The sequence below is a fragment of the Anguilla rostrata genome, chromosome 2 (assembly GCF_018555375.3).
Source record: "Anguilla rostrata isolate EN2019 chromosome 2, ASM1855537v3, whole genome shotgun sequence".
NCBI classification, from domain to species: Eukaryota; Metazoa; Chordata; class Actinopteri; order Anguilliformes; family Anguillidae; genus Anguilla; species Anguilla rostrata.
Window position 1 is genome coordinate 4,650,599 of NC_057934.1, and position 16,393 is coordinate 4,666,991.

At 52.1% G+C, this 16,393-nt stretch overlaps 1 pseudogene; it reads left to right on the plus strand.

Annotated features, from left to right (window-relative positions):
• The window catches only part of LOC135249557 (EH domain-binding protein 1-like), a 112,218-nt pseudogene that overhangs the window by 14,147 nt on the left and 81,678 nt on the right, over positions 1-16,393 (plus strand).

Sequence of the window (16,393 nt, forward strand, 5' to 3'; positions counted from 1 at the left end):
AAGGGGAACTACCGGAACTGTTATCTTGGTTTTTCACAAATATTTTATTATCTTGATTATACTGTAGAGCCAACAAAGGGTATTCAGAAAACGAATTCCCTTAAGCTGTAAAAAAAAAAAAAAAAACAATTCCACGTATCTTCGGTGTTGTAGAATCATACAATCAGGTTTTCCGATCATATAGGAATTTCTTCGAGATAAAAAAAAAAAATTGAGATAATGACCTGTCTGTAGCTCGCTGTACTGGCGTGGATTTGTGCCAAGGGGGGGGGCAGTTTCTCCTCTTCCTGTGGTCCTGTGTTGAGTGTGCCACTTCCTGCTAGCCAACCCCCCCCCCCCCCCATCTCACTTCCCCCATGACGGACACGCAGTCTGGGTTGGTGGGTGGGCGGGGGGCGGTGCCGAGTGGCCAGTCCAATGGCCTGTGAGCGGTGGGAGTCTCTCTCACGGGACTGGTCGGCTCGGGGAGGTTCAGACTGTGGGCTCTCAAGGTCATCGAGGTCACAGTGGGAGGCAGAAAATGGCCGCCTGGCCGGGATGATGTTGTGTTTGTTCAAAGCCGCGCTGGACTGGTGTTGGTTAACCGTTTAAGGCTGCAGGGGTTTTTGTGTCTGGAGGGTTGTTGGGCTTCTTTAATTATGTGGCTACCGTGAACTGCCTGAGCAAGGATGAGAGCACACGCATACATGCACGCACACACACACACACACACACACGCACACACACACACACACACACACACGCACACACGCACACACACGCAACACCACACGCACACGCACACGCACACGCACACGCACACGCACACGCACACGCACACACACACGCACACACACACACACACACACACACACACACACACAGGAGGTGACTCAGTGCAGTAGCAGGAGGCGACTTGCTACAGTAACTCAAAAGCAGTCATTTTTAATTGTTTATTTCCTGCCATGTTTCTGCCTTTTGGGGGGAAAAAAAAAGCATCAGTCCAGCATTACTGTGAGGCTGTTTTACACTGGCTGTTGTACACTGGATGTTTCATACTGTAGCCTATATTCAAAAGATATTAGTCTTTATAACTGAAATCTACAGAACCACCTCCTGTGTTACAGCACAGAACACAGAAGGTGGTTGCCTTATAAAGCACTGGATAAGTATTCATAATGAATCCTTATTTTTTTGCTAAATGTAGAGTAGGAGAAACCTGATCCTGAGGTCAACGCTCCTACTCAGAGGTACTTTATGAATACGAACCAGGAATTATATGTTTTATAGTGGATATTATCGTTTGATTTTTAGCATTTGACTGTAATTTTCCATTTTTTGAAGTGTGTGCTTCACAGCTGAAAATTGCAGCAGCCGATTATTACTATTATTATAAAAAAAAAACTTTTTTGAGCGTGGTGGTGCCCGGACTGCAGCGGTGAGCAGGTTGGTGCCAGAGTGGCTTCCTGCCAGTGTGAGGGCTCATTGACCTGGGCTGTCAGAAGGGGGGGTTGGGGGTAGGGGACTGGGGGGGGGTTAGGGGGGCTAGTGTGATTGCACCGGACCTCCGAAAGTAATCAGAACAAATTTGAGGGTAAGGCTCAGATGGAGGTTTTTGGAGGTTTTCAAGGCTGTCCGGCGTCGGTTGCCCGCGCCCCCTCCACGCCCCCTCTGCACCCTCTCCACGCCCCTTCTGCGCCCCCTCCGCGCCCCGGGCCGTGTGCTGCAGAAGCTCGGGTGCAAGGCCTCGTTTTCGGCTCACCAGATCAAACGGGGCCGACGTCAGGGCGGAATGTATTAGGCGATGTTAACACAGAGAGCGAGAGAGAGTGAGTTGTTTTTTTTTTTGTTCCCTCTTCTCTCTCTACCCCCCCCCCACCCCCCTCCTCCTCAAAGGCTTCCCGCTCGTGAGTTGCTGCAGGGCCTTGGAAAGTGGTCTTGGAAGGGGGGGGGGCATGTTTGGGATTTTTGTCATAGCGCAGTGTGTCCAGCGGGGAGCAGCCCCAGCAGGCAGAATAAAGCGTGTTTTGGGTATGAGGGGGTCGGGACAAAGGGCCACGCTGTGTACGGCCCCTCCAGGAATAGCCCCCCCCCCAGCCCGTCAAAAAGCCGTTTTGTCCGTCCTCTGCTCAAAATAAAAAGATGTTTGACAAGGCGGGAAGCGTCCTCATTGTTTAACGGCTAAGGGGACGTCCGTAAGCCTGTGTTTATGACTGTATAATGTCGTTTTGACACGTTGGACTGTGGACAGTGCAGCTTTCTGACTGGAATCTTCTGCTGACGAAAAAACGTGATTACCCACACACCACCCCCCCCCCCCTCCCATTGGTGGCTTTCCCCTGTCGCCTGTATTCCCAACATTCCGGCTAACCGCCGGGGGGGGGGGGCTGTGGAATGCTGGAATTCCACACATTTACATCCCCCCCTACCAACACACACACGCATACATACGCACACATGTGCAGAACACACACACACACCCACACCCACACACGTGCAGAACACACCTTTCCTCAGCCCGCCCATCCCAAGCACAGAGCCCAACCCGACACAGAAGGGTCCCTGTTTAGGAGGCCTTTGGAAACGCTGACGTCAGGGTCAGATTCGCTAAACCACCTGGTTGTGACCAAGCTGCTTCCCTTGTAGTCTTTCCATGTTTTAGTCTTCACAGATTAGTCTTTACATGTTTTAGTCTTCACAGATTAGTCTTTCCATGTTTTAGTCTTCACAGATTAGTCTTTACGTGTTTTAGTCTTCACAGATTAGTCTTTACATGTTTTGGTCTTCACATAGCCTAGATGAATCTTTACATGGTTTAATCTTCATATAGATGAGTCTTTACATGTTCTGGTCCTTACATTTATCTACTCTGTACAGTTGTTCAGTCTGTAACTTTTATGTCTATATGGCTTGGGCTGTACTTCCGTAAAAACTCTGTTCCTTTCTTATCTTATGTTCCTTTATTACTGGTTTGTTGCCAGCACAGTTTTGTGTAAATAGTGTACTGTAGTTTAAGGTACATCCTTGTGTGTTTGTGTATGTGTGTGTGCACTCTGTTCACCTACTTCTGTATTCTTACCTCATTCACAGATATGATGTAATGCTATTATTGTGAACACTAGATACGTAAATGACAGTTTGATGTTTTGAAAGATTTGTGATTGAAAGGTGTGATGCGGGGATGGTTAATTATTGGTTACAGTGTGAGAGAAGCTGACACTCGTTTTAATTTATTCTCTTCATCAGGCAGCCCGACAAGCTTGTGGTTGTGTGGACACGCAGAAGTCGACGGAAATCTTCCAAGGTATGCGTTCGTCTGCGTTCGTCTGCGTTCGTCTGCGTTCGTCTGCGTTCGTCTGCGTTCGTCTGCGTTCGTATGCGTTCGTGTGCGTTCGTCTGCGTTTGTATGCGTTCGTCTGCGTTTGTATGCGTTCGTCTGAGTTTGTGTGCGTTTGTATGCGTTTGTATGCGTTCGTCTGCGTTTGTGTGCGTTTGTATACGTTCGTCTGCGTTCGTCTGCGTCCGTGTGCGTTTGTGTGCGTTTGTATACGTTCGTCTGCGTCCGTGTGCGTTTGTGTGCGTTTGCGTGTGCGAGAGACGTGTGTTTTAGCGACACACGCTAGCGGTCTGTGTTGTGCGATGGCCTGGGATCTGGATCCTTCCCAGAGGCCTCCCTGTTTCTGCTCCACACACTGCGGGGGCTGAAATTATTCCACCCTGTGGAAATGGCATGCTGCAATATGAACTTTGGATCTTTCCAGTTATGCTGCATGTTTCTTTGGCAAAACAGGTTTGTTTTGGGGGGGGGACGTCTGGTTAAAATGTGGAAGACCAGACTGTGTTTAGTTACATTTTCACAGCCAGTTTTCTCTTTGCCTTCCAGTGTCATGGCTGGCAGCCTGGAATTAAGAACCCCTACAGAGGAGTCGTGGTGTGGCCTGTTCCTGAAAACATCGAAATCACTGTCACGCTCTTTAAGGTACGACACACCACCACTACACCTGTACCTGCAGTGTGGTACAGAACTCTACCCTACACCTGTACCTGCAGTGTGGTACAGAACTCTGCCCTACACCTGTACCTGCTGTGTGGTACAGAACTCTACCCTACACCTGTACCTGCAGTGTGGTACAGAACTCTACCCTACACCTGTACCTGCAGTGTGGTACAGAACTCTACCCTACACCTGTACCTGCGTGTGGTACAGAACTCTACCTACACTGTACCCAGTGTGGTAGACTTACCTACACCTGTACCTGCTGTGTGGTACAGAATCCTCACTACTCAGTGCGTAAGACTCTACCACACTGTACCTGCAGTGACAGAACTCTGCTTACACCGACTGCGTGGACAGACACCCTACACCTGTACTCGGTGTACAGACTACTACACGACTGCGGTGGTACAGAACTGCCCACACGTACCTCTTGGTACAACCACACACCTGTACCTGCAGTGTGGTACAGAACCTACCCTACACCTGTACCTGCAGTTGTAGAACTCTACCCTACACTGTACGCTGTGTACAAACGCTACACCTGTCTGCAGTGTGTACGACCTGTCTAAACGTCTCGTACAGAATGACCTACACGTACTGCGTGTGTACAGAACCCTCACCTTACTGCTGTGTGGTACAGAACCCTACCTACACTGTACCGCAGTGTGTCAGAACTTACTACACTACGTTGTGCCTGTGTGTGTGTGTGTATGCGTGTGTGTGTGCATCTGCATGGTACCAGAGAGCTGGCGGCCGCAGCCTCTGTGAAAGACGTTTATATTGCTGCTCCTGTGAGCTCCCAGCCCGCGGCCGTGAAGCTAATTTCGGCGCAGATTTAGTGCGCGAGCAGCAGTGCTGAGTATTAAAACTGCTGCCTACAGCGCCGCTCTCAGCCCCGCCTCCCCGCCCCCGCCGCGCCCCCCATGTCAGATTTTATATGATCTCCTGACGAGGCTCATATTTTTTCCCTCGGAGTGCCTCTGAAGAACAGAGAAGGAGCAGTGAATTATGAGGGGGGGGGGGTGGTTTGGTGTATTGTCTCCGCCCCCCCTTTCCCCCCATTACTTTTTTTTTTTTTTAGTGTTTTTTAGTGTTACGGTTTCGCTGCGTCAAAACGTCGTCTCTGACCTTCAATCCTCGCCAAACCCCCCGTCTCCCATCGACATCAGTCAGCCTCTTGCATCGCCGCCGCCTAAGCGCTCGTTCAGGCCGTCCCAGGTCAGCCCCTGCATCCCGCTTACGTACTGTCCCAGGTGTGGAGGGTGAGCGAGGGTGGGCGGTTCGGATGCACGCCCTGCGTGTTCCCTCCCAGGTGTGGAGACGCCGAGCTGAGTAACGCTGCTGTCAACATGCCGCGCGCCGGGTCTAGCGCGCTCGGTTAGCGCGCCCGTTACCTGCGTCGGTTAGCGTGCCGCCGTTACCGCCGCGTTAGCGGCGCTCGTTAGCGCTGCCGTCGTCGGTTAGCGCGCGCCGCTCGGTTAGCGCGCGGCGTTCGGTTAGCGCGCCGCTCAGTTAGCGCGCGCGTTAGCGTGCGCTCGGTACTCGGTTAGCGGCGCTCGGTTAGCGCGCCGGTCTCCGGTTACCGTAGCGCTCGCTCGGTTCGTGCCGCTCGTTAGTGCCGCTCGGTTAGCGCGCCACTCGGTTAGCGCACCGGAGGGGAGAGTTTTTCTGTATGTGTGTGTGTGTGTCCAGTTTTTCTGTATGTGTGTGTGTGTCTGTGTGTGTGCGTGTGTGTTTCTGCAGGACCCCTGTTGTGTCTGTGTGTGTGTGTGTCTATTTGTATGTCTTGGTGTGTCTGTGCATCTGTGTGTGTTTTTGCGATCCCTGCAGTGTGTGCATGTGTGCTTGTGTAAGTGTGTTCCCTGAAGTGTACGTGACTCTGTGTGCACGTGTGTTCATGCGTGACTGTTTTTGTGGGACCCCTGTTGTGTGTCGGTAGGAGAGTTCACTATCAGAACTAAGACGGGTCACTGCTTTCAGACTGCCTGCAAAAAACGCACACACACACACACACTTTCACTCACCATTATCACGCTCTGTTCAGCTGCTGCTCTGTCATTACATTACATTACATTCATTTGGCAGACGCTTTTATCCAAAGCGACGTACAAAAAGTGCATTTCATGGTCATAGACAACTGCTAACCACAGGTTCAGTAAGGTATCCTGTCGGCTCCTCGGCAGTGCGCCCCCTGCTGGTTGCCTGTTGCACACGGCCGCATTGCAGGTTTAGTCACTGGGAGGTTAACTGCTCTGGAGCGCTGGAGTACGAGGGCGCACACCTCGTGACCAATCGCGGCTGACGTTGCTGGTGCGCTGGAGTACGAGGGCACACCTCGTGACCAATCGCGGCTGACGTTGCTGGAGCGCTGGAGTACGAGGGCACACCTCGTGACCAATCGAGACTCACATTGCCCCTGGCGGGGATGTAATCACACATCCCTCTCTCTATTAGTGTAGGAACTGCCGGGGTTCGATGAGGCCTGCTCAATGTTTAGAGTGCCTCTCCGCTTTAATAATGCCGTCCAGCTCACGTCCCTTCACTCTGCTCTTAATGGTTTCTGAGGGCTTTCTTACATAAGTGCTGTTCACAGTATTGTAAGTGCCTGAAAAAATGTTAGCGCCCGGTTGTTATTGGTCTCATCTGAGGACTATGAAGCAGTCAATCTATCTGCAGTATGTACCGTATTCACGGCGAGGTCAGGCGACGCCGATGACCTCTGATGCGTGATGTCATTGTGTTTTTTCAGGACCCGCACGCTGAAGAGTTCGAAGACAAGGAGTGGACGTTCGTAATCGAAAATGTGAGTCCCGTCGCCTTCCCCGCATCTATGTGATAATGCTGCCACCTAGTGGTGAAATGAACGTGTTGCATTGGACGGAAATGACAATATTTGTTTTTGCTGTGTCCGCTTACAAATTACACTTGTTTTACTTGGGTTTAAGAAATATAATATGGCTGTTAAACACTGCACACACAGTATTTTTGCTCATATATGAGCGTTTCACTGACATTCAACAATTCTCAGTTGCGGGCTGAGATCGCAGTTGCTGCATCGTTAGATGGTCTGGATTCAGTAGCAGTCTGTAAGGTGGACCAGGGCTTTTGAGTTGTTGTGCGTTTCAGAGAACGCTCGGGTCCGGTGCGAAGTTCCGGTAGCATTAGCATGTATGCGGCTCATATTTCTAGAAATATGAAGTATTATGATGATTTTTAGGTGTTTTTACCTGTTCTACTCTTGAACGTTTTGGTGGGATGTAACATTGAGGAAATGCTGTTCTTCTAAAATTCTGAGAGTGAGGTTTTACGGTCTGGAGCACACCTCTTCCTTTTACAGAACATAAGCGAATATTTCAGAGAACTTAACAAAAAATAAAAAAAAAACCTGCGATATACGGTGCCGTTGCCTTTAGTTTGTGTCTGAGCTGGGGGCCGGTGCCAGCCGAACTCAGGGTAGGCGTGGTGTCTCAGTTTGCTGTTTTGGCAGAACCCGGTGAGGGCGTGGCGTCTCAGTTTGCTGTTTTGGCAGAACTCGGTGTGGGCGTGGCTCAGTTTGCTGTTTTGGCGGTAAAGAGGCTGGCTTCTCAGTTGGGATTTAGCAGCATCAGCATTTGTTTGGCAGCTGGCTGAAGTCCCAACCCCCCCTGCCCCCCCCCACCACACACCCATCCTGCAGGTGATCTGACGGGATGTCCTGGCAGCCACTGGCCCTGATCTCGGTCACTGGGGAGGTGGTGGTGGTGGGGTTGGGGGGGGGCGCGTGTAGGGGGCGCGGTGTGGGTTTGGAACGGGACCAAGGAGCAGGCCTCGCCTCCTCCTGTCCATCTGCTCACTCAGCGGAGTTCTGGTTCGATGTGCGGTGGGGGGGGCTGTGACTCCGCCCAGCCCCGCCCCCCCCACCCCCTAACCCCACCTCCCCACCCCCCCACTGGGCCCCGCCGGCTCGCCTCCCGTCACTCGGCACGCAGACGGATGGAAAACGCGTCCGGTGTGTCGCCATGACCGTCCGCGCCAGACGATTCGCTCTGAGGACGACACCAGAGTCGCCACGGCAACGTGTGTTTGTTCGGGTTCGGGTTCGTTCGTTCGTGTGGCTGCACCTGCCGAAGCGGCTCGTTCCGGTTTGCGCGTGCTCAGCGTTTACGTGGGCGGTTTCGTTAGCTCGTTAGCTCGTTAGCGGACGAAGCTGCTTCTCGGCCGACAGCGTCTGAGGAAATTAAAGATTTCCCCCCCCCCCTTTTTAAAAAAATGTAGGTTGACTTATGTGCTGTTCATGTAGTTCTGAGTATAGAGACTCTGTTAGCTCGGGAGATGCACGGCAGGGTGAGAGAGATCACGAGGGGTTCCCTGAGTTCTGCTTCTCGCTGCACAGAACCCGGCGTAAGTTTAGCACGTTAGCCACTGTCTTCGGCTCACAGACCTCAGAGCAGCGGCGCGTGGGCCTGGGTGAAGTGTGGGCTTCTCCGGTACGATGGGCTTAAAAATGAAAAAATGTGCCCCTGTTCTAAAGCTGGTGTTGGGGCAGAGGTTGGGGTGTGAATTATGCCCCCCCCCCTCCCCCCCCGGGTGGGTGTGGTATGGTTGGGGAGGGAGGGAGAGAGGGGGTTCTGGACGTCCCGTTCGGGCCGGACTGAAAGGCCTGCTCTCTCTGTGGGCGTGGGGGGAAACTGGGGGGAAATCGGGGGGTGGGGGGTGGGGGGAGGCACATTCCTGGGCTCAGTACATACAGTACCTCATTAATAACAGCCTTCAAAGATGTGTCTGCTCAGCGGAGGGAAGGGGGGTGGGGGTGGGGAGTGAGAGAGAGGGGCCCCCTCCATCCCCACACGCTGGCCCCTGTGCCCTGGAGGTCCGGTGGGGGGGGACGGGGACGGTGGGGGCAGTGGGGGTTAGGAGAGGGGCCTGCAAAGGAGACTTCAAAGCAGAGCCCGACTACCTCTGCTTGGCACCTGACCTCTGTGTGTGTGTGTGTGTGTGTGCGCGTGCGTGTGTGCATGTGTTTGCAGCTATACTGAGCATGTTTGGGTGAAACCTGCTGTATCTTTTGAAAATAAAATCACAATAAAAATAATGTACTTGATTTGAACTTCCTGTTTGATTTCAATGTTATTGGAAAGATCCGCCAAATATGTTCCTCTGCAAGACCGTGGTCTACGGTGTGCAGTTCCTGTCCAACCTGAGGGGGGCAGTGTGGTGCTTAAAAAAAGTCCCTGTTTATCACAAATCTCCTACTTCAATAGTATTCTCATTCAGATACCTGAGACAGCGCAGCTTTTTGTGATCCTGTCTTAGAGGTGAGTGAGAATACTCTTGGTTTATTTGCAATCAAAATCACCATTTTAATAGTTTGACATTTTAATAGATCTACTTTACTCTATCTTTTGGTGTAGTGAGCACATTAAAAACTAGAAAAAAAAAAATGATCGTGCAGGATCTTTAAACAACGCTGTCTCTTACATGCCACCTCCCTGTGCTCTGCTGACCAGGAAGCACGGCTGCAGTGACAGGGTGTCCCCATTAGGGGGCAGCACCTGACTGGGAGGGAACTGGTGTGCAGCAATTGTGAGAGAGGGCTAGGGTGGGGGGGTCCGGCTAATGTGGAAATACAAGGAAAGCAGTCGAAAAAGGGAGGGGCGGTGGGGGGGGGCTTTCCTCTACCCCTCTCCCCCTCTACCTCTTTACCTTCATCAGAGAAACGGATGGGGGGAAAAAGAGAGGGATGAATAAGCTTTTGTGCCACTGGAAGATGATGAAATTCAAGATCGGCGCTCCTAATCTCAGGCTCAACCTCAGAAATGTTAATCCCCCAGTAGAATCATTTGAGCGGTAGATTGTGTTTGTCATTGAAATGGCAGAGTGTCAAACAGCCCCTCTTAAAACATTTTTCTTTTTTTTTTATTTTTATTTATTTTATTTATTTTGTTCCCTCTCTTTGCACCCGTGCCAGAATGTGTGAGGGAGGGGGGGAAGGATTGTGTAATTGGAGAAAAGGGGGGGAGGGGGTAGCTCTGACAGAAATATTATTACTTTGGAGTATCTTCAATTTGCATTCAGCTTCCCCCCCCCCCTCTGTCACATATATTTAACCAAAAGGTTAGAAATTGAAGGGTCATGGACTTAACGGCTGTATTTAGCAGCATTGTGCGTGTGTGTGTGTGAGAGAGAGAGAGAGAGGGAGAGAATAACAGGGCTGTTCTGTTGTACCCATTGTACGTATTGCTTGCTCATTTCATACGGAGTGAAAACATGAAATTGAGCCAATTTCTCTTCCCTCCATTCTATTGTTATAATATTTTTTTATCTGAAGCTGGGAATATTTCTGTGTGAATGAAGAAGCTGCCCGGTGCCGTTGTGGGTCCCTTTGCGGGTCCCTTTGCGGGTCCCTTTGCGGGTCCCGTTGCGGGTCCCTTTGGGGTCCCGTTCCGAGCTGCTCGTTTCTCTGGCCCTGCCGGGGCCCTCCTTCTCCGCCTCCCTCTCCGTTTCACTCTGCCTCGCTTGTTTTTCTGGCGTAAACGGCGGGTCTGGGGACAGCGCGCGGTCGTTCAGTCGCCACCAGGAGGCGCCGCGTCTCCTCTCCGCTTGGTGCCGTTCGGCCGCGAGGCGCTTTGGGGATCGTTTAAAAAAAAAAAAAAAAACACTATTTGAAGCTCTGCTTGACTAATTTATTATTATTTTTTTTCTGCTAATTTTATTTCGCCTTCTCTGATAGCAGTGAGTTTTTCCGTTTCAAACGTCCCTGTTTACTGGTTGTGTGGAGTTTTATCGTAACACCTGTCCGTCCGTCCATCCGTCTCGGACTGCTATTAAGTGCTTTGAGTAACAGGGCTGGGCTTGTCTGCTCTCACTGAAGTGGTGTTTTTTTTGGGGGGTGCGGGGGGCGGGGAAGTTGGGCATGTGGCGGATTAAGGTTTTTTTTTGTTTTTTTTCCCCTCCATCACCACCAGCCAAGCCTCACCTGTCTCTCTTTAGTGCGCTCAGCTGACGTAATTCATTACCAGGAGAAGAACAAAGAGCACGATCGCAACAGATGCTAGCAGTTCTTTTCTGGAGAGCTGTCCAATTAGCAGGCCTGTTCCTGCCAGAGGGAGCATATTGAAGGGGCAGGGGCTGGAGCAGGAGGGCAGGAAATCTCTTTTTGTTTGGGGGGGAGGTGGGGGGGCCATCCTCCATGCCTGCTCCCGTGGTCGGTCGTCGCCGGGGGTCCTGGGGACGGGGCTAATCTTGGACTGGGTGTCGGTGAGGGAGACGGGGTGGTCCCCCCCCCACCCCCCCCTTCTGTCCAAACCTCCTGTAATAGGCTTACAGGCCCCCTAATCCACAGCACCGCACTGTCACATGCAAAGTCTGCTGAGCTCATTTTATTTTACTGTGGCCCACTTGTTCTGCTACTCCTTTTGTATACAACCCAACCCAGCCCAGCCCAAACCTTCTCTACCCAACCCAACCCTTCCCAAGCCAAACCAACCCAACAATACCAAACCCAGCCTAACCCAACCAAGCCCTTCCCAACCCAAACCAACCAAACTCAACCCAGTCATTCCCAACCCACCTGTAACCCAGCTCAACCCAACCCAACCCTTCCCAAACTGTTTTGGGTGAAGTCAGAGGACAGTGGCGTGTGCCGTAAGGTGAGCGCACACACCGGGAGCAGCCGACGGCTCGCACCAGGAAGGACGCGCGGCAGGAACGCTCCACGCTTGTGGGCACGGAGACGGGCGTGTCCTGAGAACCTGCCCTTCCTATCGGGAGACCTCTGGAAAGATCACGCCCCTGGTGGGGGGTGGGGGGTGGGGGGCTGTCTACGAGGCAGGGGGGGACTCTGGGGTCTTGGGTGGGGTGGGAGGTACTGCTGCGCCCCGAATCCAATGGAGCAGTGATCTGTTCGTTTGTTCACGAGATCATCACTAATCCTCTTCGGCTGCTCGGTTGTTTTATTTTTTTGTTCTTCCGCTGCCTTTGCAAACCCCCCCACACACACACATGTATACGCACACACACTTCGTTGTCGCTGCGTACTCGCAGTAAGTAGTGTGTTGGAAGCATTTGTACCGGTTTTGTTTTGTGCGTGAGGGCGGGGCCGGCCCGTCTCCCTCGTCATTGGTCGGCTGTTGACCTCGAGTCGGCCCTGTTGCCGGGCGGAAAAGAGGCGGTGGCAGGTGTGTCACCCGCTGCAGTGGGACAATAAGAAGACTAAACGGCAACGCTCTCTTTGTTTATCGTTCGCGAAACGCGGCGGGTCGCGTGTGCGGCCGCCAAGTTAACGGTCAAAACAAAACCTGTCGTCCTGCGGCATCCCTAATCCCGCTCTCTCTCACTCTCTCTCTCTCTCTCTTCTCCCTCTCTTCTCCCTCTGCTCTCCGCTCTCTCTGCTCTCTGTTTTTGGCCGCCTCGTTGGAAAATAGCGTGCCGCGTGAGGTCTGGCATTCCGCTGTTAGCGTTCTGTTGTTAGCGTTTCCGCTGTCGGCCGCTCCATCTGCGGAGTTCTCTGCGCCGCGTCTCTCGTTTTCGAGGCCGCCCGGGGTCCTGCACCCTGGGTCTTCAGCAGGGGTGTCTGGCGTACCTCTGGGGGTAAAAAAAAACAAGAAAAAAAAAAAACATCCAACCCTTATTAACTCATGATTGGGGTCACCTGCAAGCCTTTGAGCCTATGCGGGGGTTTCTGGGTCAGAACAGGCTGAAAACATGCACACTCATGTTCTGCACAGGGAAGGCATTCTGACTGTGTTTAGCCCAGGCCAATCATGCGGCTAATTGACTGACAGTTTTTTTTTTTTTTAAAGTGACTCACTGAAGAATTTGGGCATTTGAAGCAGGATATGACTCGGTGTGAGCTGGTGTCTCATTCAGTGTGAATTTTAATTGCCAATGACTAACGCTGTTGGTTTATCCAGAGGCCTGAATGACTTATGTTTACTGTTCTTTTTAAAAAATTTAAATCCAAGCATTTAGTAAGCGACTTGTCAAAGCGTGTGCATGTGTGTGTGTGTGTGTGTGTGTGAGATATTTTTGGCTGTGTATGAAATATGCCAGTCCCTGGGTCTGTATTCATAAAACATCTCACTGTAGGAGTGTTGATCTGTTCATATCCTAGCCATATCTTATGAGCTAAATGGCAGAACTGGTCCTAGCTCAGCCTGCCTGCTTTGAAAAGCTTTATGAATACAGGCCTAGTTGTTACTGCAAGGATTCTCGGGTCTGGATGTTGAAAGCGACAATAAGGAGCAATATTGGACTATAGTCGTTAGAGCTGGCTGAGACGGGCTTACCGCCATCAAACACGGAGAACCAGGAAGATTTCAGGGGTGCAGAGAGGCAGGGGAATTCTGGGAAATACTTTACGCTCACTAAGGAAGGACTCCTCCTACCGCCCCACCCCACCCCCTGGAGGACTTTTGTGATAACACATCTGAAGTGGCATTAACATCAAGGACTGTATACCTCGGCGATGGATGGGGGTGGGTGTGCGTGCATGGTGTTTGTGTGGTTTGTTGTGGAGGGTTTGGTTGTGTGTGTGTGTGTGTGTGTGAGAGAGAGAAACTGCTCTGTTTGAGATCTGACCAATGGGACTCTTGTACAGTGAGGCACAACCTGGCAGGATTTTACTGTCAGCAGGGTACCTCTGGTCTCATTGCTCAGTAGCCCCACCTCTGGTGGCTTTGGTGAACTGCAGCCTGCCGGCAGAAGAAGCGGTCTGTTTTCCGTTGACTTCACACACAGAGCGCACGCATTCTCGCCTCTTAAGGAGAGGCGGAAGAGGCCATCAGCGGCGGCCATAATCCATCAAAGGAGTCATGTGACAGTCACGGTCGTATGGACGCGTGTCTTGCAGTCCTGAGGCTTCACAGAGCAGCTTCTGTAAGGCCGAACGAAGGAAGGGTGGGCCTAAATAAATATCCAGCCGTATAAATGGACCGTATGTAAAGAATGTGAACTGGGGGTGAGTCGCTGTGGATAAGAGTGTCCACTAAAGCCCTTAAATGTGTAATGTGTGTGTGTGTGTCGTGCTCTGAGCGTACGGTTGTAGTTTCGTTGTTTCACTCCGCTGGTCTGGCTGTCCGTTTGCGCTGGCTGGAGGGGGCGGTGTCAGTCACGCTGGAACGGGGCGGGTCAGAACACTTTTGTTCTGCGGTGTCCCTTGGTGGGGGGGTGGTGGAGGAGGGGCACATTCCGTTTGACAGGCGGGGAGGGAGGGAGGGAGAGAGAGAGGGAGAGAGCCTTAAATGGTGCTGTTTGCCGCGGTCTGCCGTGTAATGGGAAAGGAGTTCAGCGGGAAGCTGAGTCACATCCCACAAGCGCTCCTCACCTGGAGGGGGGGCGGGGGGGCGGGGGGCGGGGGGGGGGGAGGTCCGAAAGAGCCTGGGGATGTGACTCGCCCTCCAGCGCTCTCTTTCTCTGTCTCTCCCTCTCTCTTTCTTCTTTCTTTCACTTTGTCTTTTGCTCTCTCTCTCTCTCTCACTCTCTCTCTCTCTCTCTCTCTCCCCCCATCCTTTTCCAGTCAGAATGATTCATTCATTCTGTGAGGAAAGGGAGGGGTGAGAGAGGTGAAAAGCAGTTTAGCGGTCACGCGCTGAGCAGGCCTGGTGTCACCACGACGGTGGTCGAGCGCCACGGACCGCTCCCCCAAACCCCCGCCCCCCCCCCCCCGGGGTCACCACGCTCTCCTTCAGATCGCCCGCCACGCAGCGAAGTGCCGGTGGCGGTAATGAGGTGGGGACGGTTCGCGACTCGAACCGATGCGTTTGTTACCCGTCCGGCACCGGCAGGTCCTCTTAACGAGCCCCCAACCGCCTGCCCCCACCCCCACCCCCCCCCCCCCCGCCCGCTCAGGCACTGTGAGCCTCTTTTTGCTGACACCTGATTGGTGCTTACATCAGTCCCAGGCCGTGGCTGTCCCAGTGGCGTTCGGTAAAAAAAGAAGGGCTTAGGAACTGTTCAGTCTTTTCCATCTCATGGGCATAAGTCAGTGCAAACCTTATATTCGACTATGGAAACATACTAGATGTATATGTGTATATATATATCACTATAAAACTATATAAATCCATAGTTATAGAAACAAGCAAGAAAAGACTTGCGCTCAAAATCTCAGGAATTGGCGAGTTGGTAAAATGGCTAAATTTAATGGATCATGTAGGTGTTGAAGGTGCACACCCAGAGAGAGTACAGCGACGGGTTCTCAGTCCACTGAGCAGTGCTGACGCAGGGGTTTTGCTTCATTCAATTTTCGCACACCGTCCTCTGCTGCCGTTTCATTTTCTCCGCCCCGTATCTCCTGATTTCATTATTGGGCTTCCGGGCGTCGTTAAGTGGAGCGGAGCTGAAGTGACACGCTGACGTTATTTCAGTCTTCCTCTTTCTCTGTTTCCCTCTCGCTGGAAATGGACGAGGATCGGGGTTTCCTGTCATGGAAAGTCGGCGTGGTGAAGTGGCCTTTTGTCCAGGTGGGAGGCAGCCCTGTCAGAGGCGACAGTGTTGGAAAATCTCAACCCTGTGATCTCATTCCTAAATGAGGTCAACCTCTTCTTAATCCTGTATATATATTTTTATTTTTTAAAATGGTGTGTCTGGTTGTGGTTGTGAAAAAATGAGCGAGAGGACTGTCCCTCAGAGAGCTGTCTTGGAGGAGCTCTTGGGCCCTTTTTCCCCATTAGTTCAGCCCTTTTATAAGCGAGGTCTGGGCTTTTGGCCCTGGTCTCTGTGCTGGGGAGCAGAGGGGACTGTGCAGACTGATAAGGCCGGAGCCAGACAGAGAGAGAGAGAGGGGTGGAGAGAGCGAGATGGAGACCTCCCTCTCTCCCTCTCTCTATCTCAGTAAATGGCTTTTTTTTTTTTAAAGGTCCCTTAATGGAATCGATATGTCATCCATCCAAATCCCGCTCGCCCTCAGCCCTGCTGACCAGCCCGCGGACCGCGGCCCGGATCGATCGATGCCGTCCGCAGACCGCGAAACAAACTAGTTTCAGAATTGCTGCCGGGTGGGGTGTGGGGGCTCGGATTCGATTAGCCGAAACCTCGGCTATCCGGCGATTCGATAAGCAGCGCTACTGCTGCTCTTCGCAAGGAGTGAAATATCACTGTACGCAGCTAAATGGGGAAAAGAGAGCCCAGGGCGGCTACTCCCTTTGCCAAACCAAAAAACATCGCCAGACCTGAGCGGATTCCGAGTTTCGGAGATGGACGTGGATGTTGGACCAAAGGTGATTCTGAGTTTCGGAGATAGATACGTTCTGTGCTCCAGCTTAATGTGTAGCTGGTTTTGGACAGTCATCGTGTATTTACTGTGATGGCTGTCCGTATGGAAATGGTAAAGGCGTTAATGTTCTGGAAGGTGCATTAAGTGGCAGCACAGAGAGAGCGGGAGCCGGTGCTGGACTCATTATTAATGACGGAGCCCGTGAGCGCGCTGGTGTGATGGGG